The sequence below is a fragment of the Ipomoea triloba genome, chromosome 14, assembly GCF_003576645.1.
Source record: "Ipomoea triloba cultivar NCNSP0323 chromosome 14, ASM357664v1".
In the NCBI taxonomy this organism is placed as follows: Eukaryota; Viridiplantae; Streptophyta; class Magnoliopsida; order Solanales; family Convolvulaceae; genus Ipomoea; species Ipomoea triloba.
Window position 1 is genome coordinate 1,357,233 of NC_044929.1, and position 11,055 is coordinate 1,368,287.

An 11,055-nucleotide genomic window follows, 5' to 3' on the forward strand; every position below is an offset into this window, starting at 1 on the left:
CATAGGGCATGGCATCTACCATCAACTATTTAAATTCCATGCATATTTCACCACCAGCTAACAAAATCGCTTATCCACTCAACAACATCCTTAAAAGTCCCAAGTAATTGATAATAAGGCCCCAAGGCAAGGCCCCAAGGCAATATCTGTCGTCATCCATTTAAGTTATGCGTTTGAGTGACACTGCACAACCACATGGCAAAACCCCTTTTCTCATGCAAGTTCCAACCCCTTTAAAACTGTCCAAGTCTCGACTTCTTTAAAACGATGTGCTCTGATATTGAGTGTAAAAGCCACAATATAATCCAATTACCAACTGAATCACACATTAAATCCCACTAACTCTCTTTCTCCATTCCCTTTTGAAAAGCATTCGTGTTTAAATTAATCTATTCGTGATCTAAAGCGCTCCACTTGAGAAATTGATTCTTAAAATGCATTGAACGTAACCTATCCTCAATTTCGATATTATATTTTTTTTTTGAAACCAATTTCGATATTATATGGTTATATGTTAATTGCATAAAATAATATTTGATTGAATTGTCTAGACAATTATTTCATAAAAAAAAATCCTTGAAGACAAAATAAATTGCTCATTCTGTCTCACTTTATGTATCCTACTCGCATAATAAAGTTTGACTAAAATTATTTATAGTTTAATTTTTTTATAACATTTAAGTTAGTGTTAGTGCATAAAATTTATATATTTAGAAATTTAAAAAAAAAATACTATAAACAAAAGGTTGGATTTACAAATTATTTAAAAATTTTACAAAATAACTAAAGAAAGAAGAGGTGGGTTGGCCAATGAATAATAAAAATGACAAATAAAATAAGATAGATGAAGTATAATATAAATAATTTACCTTAAAGAACAAATTAAATGCAATTAATAGTAAAAAATTACGAATCAACTAATTATGTAGGTATTGTCTAGTAATATTTTTTTGAGTACTATTGACTCTATTACATTGTAGTATCTGTTCATCTATACTTTCTAAATCTGTTTAAATACAAAGGGTCAATACCGTCTCCACATATGAGCCTCGATCTCATGACGTCCTATATGGGAGCTGTCAATACAAATTATGTAACAAATTAAATGCAATTAATAGTAATAAATTACAAATCAACTAATTATGTAGGTATTGTCTAGTAATATTTTAATTGCATAAAAATAATATTTAAATAATTAATAAAGGCCAATAATTATAAATGATTAGATATGGATAACTATTAAAAAAATTATCAGTAAATGATACAAAAAAAAAATTTCGTATTATCTACACCGCTACACAATTATGAAAAAAAAAAAACTATATATGGAACTAAAATAATAAATTATAATTATAATTAATATAAATAATTTACAATAAATGAAAATTAAAATGGATCAAATAGTTTATTCTGATTTTGTAGATATTATCTAACTATTTTTCAATTGCATAAAAGTAATATTTAAATGCTTTCAAAAAAAAAAAGTAATATTTAAATAACTAATACAGGTGTTTTTTTTTTTTTGAACTAATACAGGTTAACAATTACAAATTTTTATATATGGGTAATAACTGAAAAGAATAGTAAGTAATAATAAGAATAATATATGTTTATCTAAATAAGTGTATAAAAGACTCATATGGCAAATCAATATAATTTTAGTGTTTGCATGATCACAAATTATGTTACTCGTATATAACTAGGACTAGGAATACCATATTTGGTCCTCCAAAAAATAAAAGAAATATTTGTTACCTCATCTAATATAAATATTAATGCATTTACTTCAAATTTTTTTTTTATATTTCTTTAATTTTTATTTCACTATTTTTCATTTTTATTTTCTATTTCAAATTTAAAATAAGTTTTTCCACGCCCATTTAAAAAAATTCACTTTTTTCTTGAAAAAAAAAATTCTCCAATTAATAAACACACCAACTTCAACTCATTTGAGTAGTTTTTTAAACCCGCAAGCATGTGTTTTCATCAAATCATATTTTGAAGTATAATGTATAAATTTACTTGCAATGATATATAAAAAAATATACATATAATTGGCACCTTTGTGACTCTCCTTGTGGGAGGGTCATAGGATCGAACTCCGGTAGTGGGGTATTTGACTTTTTGGACTACAACTGATTGAGAAAGTATATTGAACAAATACTACACTGTAATGGATCGGAGTCGATTGTACTAAACAAATATATTTTAAAAATTATAAATTTAATCATTTCTTTTCAATTGCAGTAAAAGGATCCCCTCATATTAATTTATACATCATGCATATATGAAGTCTAAGTTGGTTCTATTGTCTAAAATAAGATGACTCGTATGATATTATTAAATCTTCTCTTATTAAAAAAAGAAAAACAAAACAAAACAAAATTAAAGATGTTTACTTTAGTGAATTTTTAAAATCCAGAGTTTACTAATTTTCTTCTAAATAGTTTATTTTAAATATTAGATATATTTATTAACTCAATTCAATTTAATTGCAATTTTTTTGCCATTTAAAAGAAACTCTTTCTACTCTGTACAAGAACAAAATTGATTTAATATTCCCAATGCAAAGAATCATAAAGCTCTGTGTTTGGAAGATTTCAACATGTAACTAACTAATAATAATGGAGATTGGACCACTAGAGATGCTACTATACAGAAGTAGCAAAAATTAAAGGGAATTATTTCTTTTAAAAAAAAAATCACGGCTATTAAGTCATTTCTGTGTACATCTAGTTCATAAGTATTTTCTTCTTTTTGATCAAATCTCTGATAAAAATATATTTTCTCAAAACCATTACATTTTCGATTCAAAATCATTCATTTCTTTTTCCTCAAAAGCATCAAGGATTTTTTCTTGGTATATTTTTAATGAGAAAAGCTATGCATTATGGTTGTTTTATACAAGATATTTGGTGAGAACGACTAAATGTGGTAAAAGTTAAAAATATATTTAAAAAATCATCATAGACTAAATGTAGTACAAATAATATTTGAAAACCAAATATAGAAATGACATAATAGTTGTGAGAGTTAAAGTGAAAATTATTCTTACAAGACTTAAAAATCTATTATTCACTCTTCAACGTGTCATTATTATATTATATTCTTTTTCTTTTTTTTTTTGTATTTGATTATTATATAAAATTGTTATAACTAGTAGTTGAATCAACCAATTCACATATAACCAATAAAAATAAATTTTTACTTCGAAAAGAGTGGTCAAGTAGGTAAAGTATATATGATTGTTGTTTTCTGAATGATCACAAGTTTGATTTTTATCGACACCATTTTGATCGAGCCTGTTATGGTATAGTCTTCCTAATGCAGTTCACACACATATGAAGAGTGAATATAAGTTTCTCTCATCATTCATCAATCAAAAAGATAAAAACAAATTCTTTAAAAAAAAAAAAAAGACTATAGATAATTCCATATCAAAGAATAAACATTATGTAGCACTTTTTGTAAAGAAAAATCTCTTCTTTTTTCCTTATAAAATTAGTGGAAAGCTTGAACAAGGGAATCCCAAGATGCCAATTAAGACCATACTTATAACAATTAACAGTACGATTTAATTTAATATTATATATTACTACGCGTAGCCTCGACGACGAAAGGGTAAACTTTCCAAGCAATTAAGCAAATGACTTTGAAAGAAGCAATTAACAACATTTGTCGGCACAAGTGGTTATATTATACTTAATTAGTTTTTTTATTCAATGTACAATTTCATATTCTTTGACCAAATAATATTAAAAGAAAAAAAGAGTAATACATGTGGCTACCACACTCCCCTATATAATTTTTTCTTAAAAAAAAATGCTTGTATGGGCGCATTCCAAACCTAACACATATTTTAATATTAATCATAAAATTGTTATTGTTGATCAACTTAAAAGTTAAGTGTGGAGTTTTATAAAAATTACTATATTATTTATTTATAGTGAAAAAATGAAGCAATTAAAATATTTGAGCCAATAATTTTGAAATAAAGTTAATATAATGACTAATAAATATGATATGATTAATTACATTGTCATAACAATTTTTTTTTCTTTTGAAATCCATTGTCATAAAAAAATTTTTAATTATTTTTAATTTTCTTAATAATATATATGTGACCAATAAATGATCCTTAATTTTTTTTAACAAGATAATAATGAAGTTATAACCAAATGATGTCAATTTTGACGATCTAACATGTAATGTACAACATTTTAAACTCAATATATAAATCTATGTTAACCCTAAAATAACTGGTAAATATAAGATAAATAACCTAAATTTATACCTATAAAGTTTCTAAATTTCTTATATTGGATATCAGTCCTGATTTTGAGTATATATAATCTTATTATCGGCTACTGTAGAACAACATTTTAAACTCAATATATAAATCTATATTAACCCTAATATAACGGGTAAATATAAAATAAATAACCTAAATTTACAGCTATAACGTTTCTAAATTTCTGATATTGGATTTCAATCCTGATTTTTAGTATATATAATCTTATTATCGGCGGCTACCGTAATTGATTAGTAATGATATATTGTTTGTTTTAGTATTACTGACTTTATTAAAATGCAGTATCTGCTTATACATACTTTTTCAACATATTGAAGCATAAAGAATTAATAACTCTAATGGATTTGAATTGTCATGACCCATTTTAAAGAGTTACAGAACTGCTATTGAGCACAAGCTATTTGGCAGTAATGATATATTATTAGTAGTTCGCAATTAGATTTGTTAATTTATCTTATTGAAAAATTACAAATGAAATAATCATAGGGTGAAGAAAAAAAAACATTGTTATGCACTTATGCCTGACAGCTCACAAGAAGCTAGTATTGTGGAATTAATTAAATAGAAATCAAAAGGAATATCTTTTGACCTAGATCTACTCATAATTTTGAACTATTTTTAGAAGTATTTAATCCCGTTTACATTGGTGTAATCATAAAATAATGTATAATTTATTACAAATACTATATCGGGCACTTGTTTTAATTTATTAAACAAAAAAAATAGTTAAATAGAAATAAGTATTCTAACAACTACACTAATTCTTCAATCCAATCTAGAACTAGCCGTCTAGAAACATCATTGAATTGTTTAAAAAATTGTGGTTATAGTCTAGAAACTAAAATTAGATAAAATTATATTCAAATAATAATAATAAATTACAATTTATGAAAACTCCAATTAGGAAAAGCAAGTATTTTTGGTCCATAAACTCCTATTAGGAAAAGCAAGTATTTTTGGTCCATATATGTTTATATGAATAGTGATTTTAGTTCCTTAATTTTTAATTTAGTATATCTTTTTAGGAGGTGACGATTTTAACAATTTTGAGTCTAAATTTATGCCCAACAATCCCTCTCACCATTTGCCAAGCCTGAACTACAAATCATGCTTTTAATGAGATTTGAACTCATTAACATGTGACCTGTTCTATACAAATTGCCTAATCAAACATTTACTATATGCCGAAAATTATAGCTAATAGTAAAAGTGTAACATTATTTCTTTATACTTATTTAGCTGTTAGTATCATATTTCAATAATAGGATGTTGAACTCAGTTTTTCAAGTGAGGTCTAACAAAACCATAATTATCTCTATTCATAAGGAACCAAAACCATCACATTATTAAAAAAAATATTAGATGATTAATAATATTCATGTTGACAATTAAGAAATTGAAATCACTATTTTTTATAAATACATGAAAAAAAATATTTTCTCTTTATATTATATTTCCCCTATATGAAGTCAGTTAGAATTCATTTTCAACTTCCCATCTACAACAACAACAACAATTGTTTAATAATTAACTAATAAACAAATTCTTAATAGCCAGCAAAGACAACATTAATGGGGACAATTATGTATCCCAAAGGAGACCAAAAGATTCCTTACGGAAAAAAACAGTGTGCTCGCCACACGCCTCTATTAAAATAATTGATGACTTCAAGAACCACCTAAACTGGCACTAAGCTCAACTCTGATCTTTATTTGTATTTTTAATTATGTTTATTTGTTTAAAATCATTTTTCAGAAATTAAAATCTTATAGAAGACATTATAATTCACGGAACAAAAAATTAATATTAAATAGCACATGATATGTTAGGATGATATAAGACTTTCAAAGAGTTTCTTTATAATTTATATATGTGGGTTCACAAATAAAACATACTATATATGGAGCATAACTCACTGCACCCGGCCAACAAGTAAAAAAGAATTGAATTTTAAGTTCATAGGTCTGATTTTTGCTAACAATATTTTAGTCAAGTCTATTGCACATAGTCTTTTGTTACAATTTAATCTGTTGTACGAATAATATGATAATATTTTGTGATTAACTTTGATGATATGCATCCATGTATAGTCTTTTATTATCAATTTCATCTCTTTCTAAAAATATGAGAGTTAATACATTTTGTTATATCTTCACACTGAAATTGTCAAAATGAACCTATGTCAATCATAAGTTTTGATTTGAAAATCATATTCAAGCATGATGCTCAATACCAAAATTATCACTGAACTATTTAAATATGTTAGAAATGAGTTTTTGTTCCGTCAAAATTGATAAAAGAATAAATTTACTACTCTCAAATTTAAGGAAATGAGATTAATTAATAACAAAAAATTAAATCTAGGCAAAGTATGTTCAAGAATGATGGCTCAATGTTAAAAAAAAATGTCATTTAATTGATTGTTCTTATCATGTTTCCGTGTTAGTACTTCTCTGTCGTACAATATTTATTAAATTATTTGCTTTAATATATTTAAATGATATTGAGATGGTTGGATTAAATTTAATGAAGATATTTAATATCCCAATGGGAAAAATGTTAGATTCACTTTAGTGAAGGAGAACATGTACAACCATTCACATTAAAAGTCAAATACTCAAATGTAACATGGACACAATTGTTTAATAGATAACTATTATTTTAAGTGTAATAACGTGGTAACTTCCGATATTTGGATTTGTAGGGTCTGATTTAGGGTTTTGTGTATTTAGTTTTAGCTTTTAATGTAATAATTTATTTATTTTTTTAAGACACAAAATGGTTATGTTGAAACCAGGAAATTAAAGTTGAAAACTAAGGGCTTATGGAATGTCGTTGTCAAGCCAGGAACTCAACAACGTAAACATTAGATACATGATGTATGTCTGATAATGATATAATGACTTTAGAATTCCTAGTCATTAGACAAACTTGAACACCCTGTTTGGTTTGCATGAAAAGGTTTTTTTTTTTTTTTCAACAATTCTTTAAATTTGCAAATTTTCATGTTTGCTGGGTATAAAGTTTTTTTTTTTTTTACTTGAAATTTTAATTTTTAGAATATGAGAAAATATTCTGTTGGGTACCTAAGTTATCTTTAAATTATTTTTAATTTTAGATATAAACAAATATGTTGTTGTTCTTACTAGAGTTTTAAAAATAAAATACAATCAGTTGATATAATAAATAAATAAATAAAAACTACTTTAAGCATTTTTTTCATTTTTAACTTATTGGTATCAATAAATTAAAATAAACAATCATTTACAAAATACTCATTTTTAATTGTTTGACAAAATCAATATGTTAAAGTTGGTAGAACCAATCAAAAAATGATTGATTAAGTGTTTATCAAACACTTTCGTTGCTTTCAAAAAAAAAAAATCAAACACTTTCGTTGCGTATAAAACAACACTTGTTATATTATATAAGATAATTGTGATTATTACTATAGATAAAAGAAATGGCAATACCATTCTTGTAAATAACTATTATATATACCATGTTCCCTCATATCCAAACATAGACGAACCCAGGGGGTTGGGAGCCTGGGATTGGGAGTGGTTTTCACCCTCAAATTTTTTATTATTATAGTTTATAGATGGGTGTAAATAGTTATTATATATTCAACTAGTAAATTACCCGTGTGATACATGGATAAATTTAATATTATTATATATTTAAATAATAAAATTAATGATGAAATTATAAACAATTCTAATATTTGAAAGTAAATATGTATAAATATACACATCAAATCCATTGAAAAAACTACTATTATTAAAAAAAATAGAGGCCCAAAGAAATTAATAAAGAATTATAAGCCCATAGTTTATTTTTTCAAAAGCAAAGTCCATATCTCTTTTCCTTAAACAAAGATAAGAATTCTAAATGTATGTTGTGTATACCTTAATATGCAACCATGACTACCATTGTAGTCCTCAATTGCATGCATGTTTGCTTCCAAGTCATCTACTCATCTGCACACGATTTGATCACCAAGAACACTCTCTAACTCACTTTAGTCCCCTTCATGAGATTTGATCATTGAGTTCTTTGGCTACTCTTATTTGTTGTTACTTGTTATGCTATGTTGTTCTCCGAAGAATAGAATATAATGTCAATTCTACGAGTTAAAAAGTTTTTCTCTTCAAACATGATTCAAAAAATGTTAGGATCAATCACTTGGAAGTTAGATGGGCCAACAAAACCTAGGCCTTCCAAATAACGGGATTTGTGGCCCACCCAGACGGGCTTCGGCTCGTCATGTCCCGCCGTCCCGTTTTGACAACTCTACACTCTTCTACATCTTTACTGAAATTAGATGTTGTATAGTAGCGCAATTTATTTATTTTGCCTTAACAAATTTTCTACGAAAATAAAATCTATTATAAGTTTAGAAATCTAATAATTTTCTAATACATTATATAGCATCATTAAAATATATTAAAGTTACAATTATTGCTAACAAAATTGAATATGACTTTTAACCTATGACATAGAAATCGCGCCATGCTATTATTAATCTTTAATTATATTATTAAAGTTGAATATGACTTTTAACCAATGACATCCAAATTATATGGTAAGATTAATTACTACAATTTGAATTTATAAAACGTTGTTCACAGTAATGGCATGAAGATTCATTGTACGAATATGACTTATAACGCTTAATTTACTATTAGTAGTGGGGTTAGGTGGGGTTGTAAATTATGATTACGCATCTAATCTTCATTTAACACCATTATGTATTTTTACTATTTTTTTTTTTAACAAAGCTACTTGATAGGCTCAAGTCTTATCCGATAGACAGATAAACAAATGTATGACATTTTTTTTTCTTTTTACCCAATACTATTAGGTATTGATGGTTTTAATAAATCGGACTCATCATAAAATTGGGTTAATATGAGAAAAATAATATTATATTTATAGAGCCCAACACCCTTGAAATAACATAGTTTGGCTATGTTAAATGACATAGTTAGGCTATGTTAAATGGATATGATAACAAGAGATAAGTTTAGGTCTAAATGACCCAACTCAAGTATAATCAAGGTGGGTCTAACTATCGAAGAAGCGAATTGAAAAGTGCCAATTCAACCACTAAGACATACCACAAGGTCGAAATGACATTGGATGGAATGCTGGATTGAAGAAGTTGATATTTGGAGACGATAAACCCCCCACCCCCACCCCCCCTCTTTTATACTACGGAGTAGTTTTCAAGTCCGAAGACTATGGTAAGCCAATAAACCAAATTGCTCAGAAATTCTCAGCCACACACGTGTCCCTACTAGTTGTCAAATTTTTTCACCAAGTCATCTTGTCACGAAACAAGCATTGGAGGCTTGGAGCTCCCGCCAACTGTAACACCCCAATTTTCAACTCTTACATTTATTACAAAATCCGTAATAAAACGCTGCGGAAGCTTACATCATATCAACAGAAAACCGGGTGCTACCGCCACACCTAGAGTGAATTCTATCACCTCTTTGACAAACTCCACTCTAAGTGCACAGGCTAAACTTACAACATTAATAACAATCCCTGTCTACATCAAAGAGTAGACCTCAACCTGTACTTCCCTTCTATTCCGAGCTCATCGGCTACAGGGGCCCACACTAATCTGCAACTGATAAGAAACACATTGAAGTGCAGTTAGCGCGACGGCTAAGTAAGGAAATCCGATGTCACTCAAAAGTAGACAAAGGTTTGAAAACATAATCATTTGGAAAATAGTATATCGTTCAGTGAATCAAAATCCACTCGTCTCGTAAGACAAAATCATTTCTTTCTCAAAGACGTTACAGAGTAACTCTTTACTCATTTTTAAAACTTCCTTAGTTTCATATAGTAAGAGTGAGGCCTACAACCTCGGGCCATGGCACTCCAGCCCTCCCGTAGGTTCCTCCCTTATCCCAACCCCGGGCCGTGGCACTCAAGCCTTCCCGTGGGCACCTCTCCTTATTCCAACATGACGACATAACGGCGAATAGACTTCGCTCTAACAATATAACGACCACTGGGCAAGGGCACTTAAAGCCACCCGTGGGTCAATCAAGGTCCTCCTCAACTTACTTTAGAAACTACGGTTTTGAAAACATGATTCTTCCTTCAATTTTTCTTACTCAAATCATTTCTTTTGGACATATTTCACCAATGAGTCCAATATTTGAAATCGGCTACCTCTTTAGCCCCTGAAGGATTTTCAAACATCATTTTCTCAAACAATAAGGTTTTGACAACCTTTATATCAAAATAGCATACGTTTTTCAACGTAAGTTTTCATAAACATTTTTGGATACACTTCATATGTCCATCTCACACTTAAAATCAACCAACATCCTTAACTATCGTCCTCAACAACTTCCACCATGATCAACACCATTAGATCATAACTTGAGGATATCGTACATCCAAACATATATAAATTCTAATAGGTAAGGTCATTGCCTAACCATAACCCAAAAATCATGAGATTATCATTTAATCTCCATCATTAATCCACGTCCTTAGCATCACCTAATCACCATTAACTCACTAACTACCTCACAATTATCATTAACACATCCATAATCATACTAAGCATAATTCAGAAAATTTCAGCTTGGCGCAGTCCGAAAGATTGAGCCGGTAAAAATAGTTCCCGAACTCTTTTTCACTTGAAATTTTTATGGTAGAACCCCAACTTATAGTACTTGATGTCCATAAAAAGTTTTGGTCATTTTGATCCACGA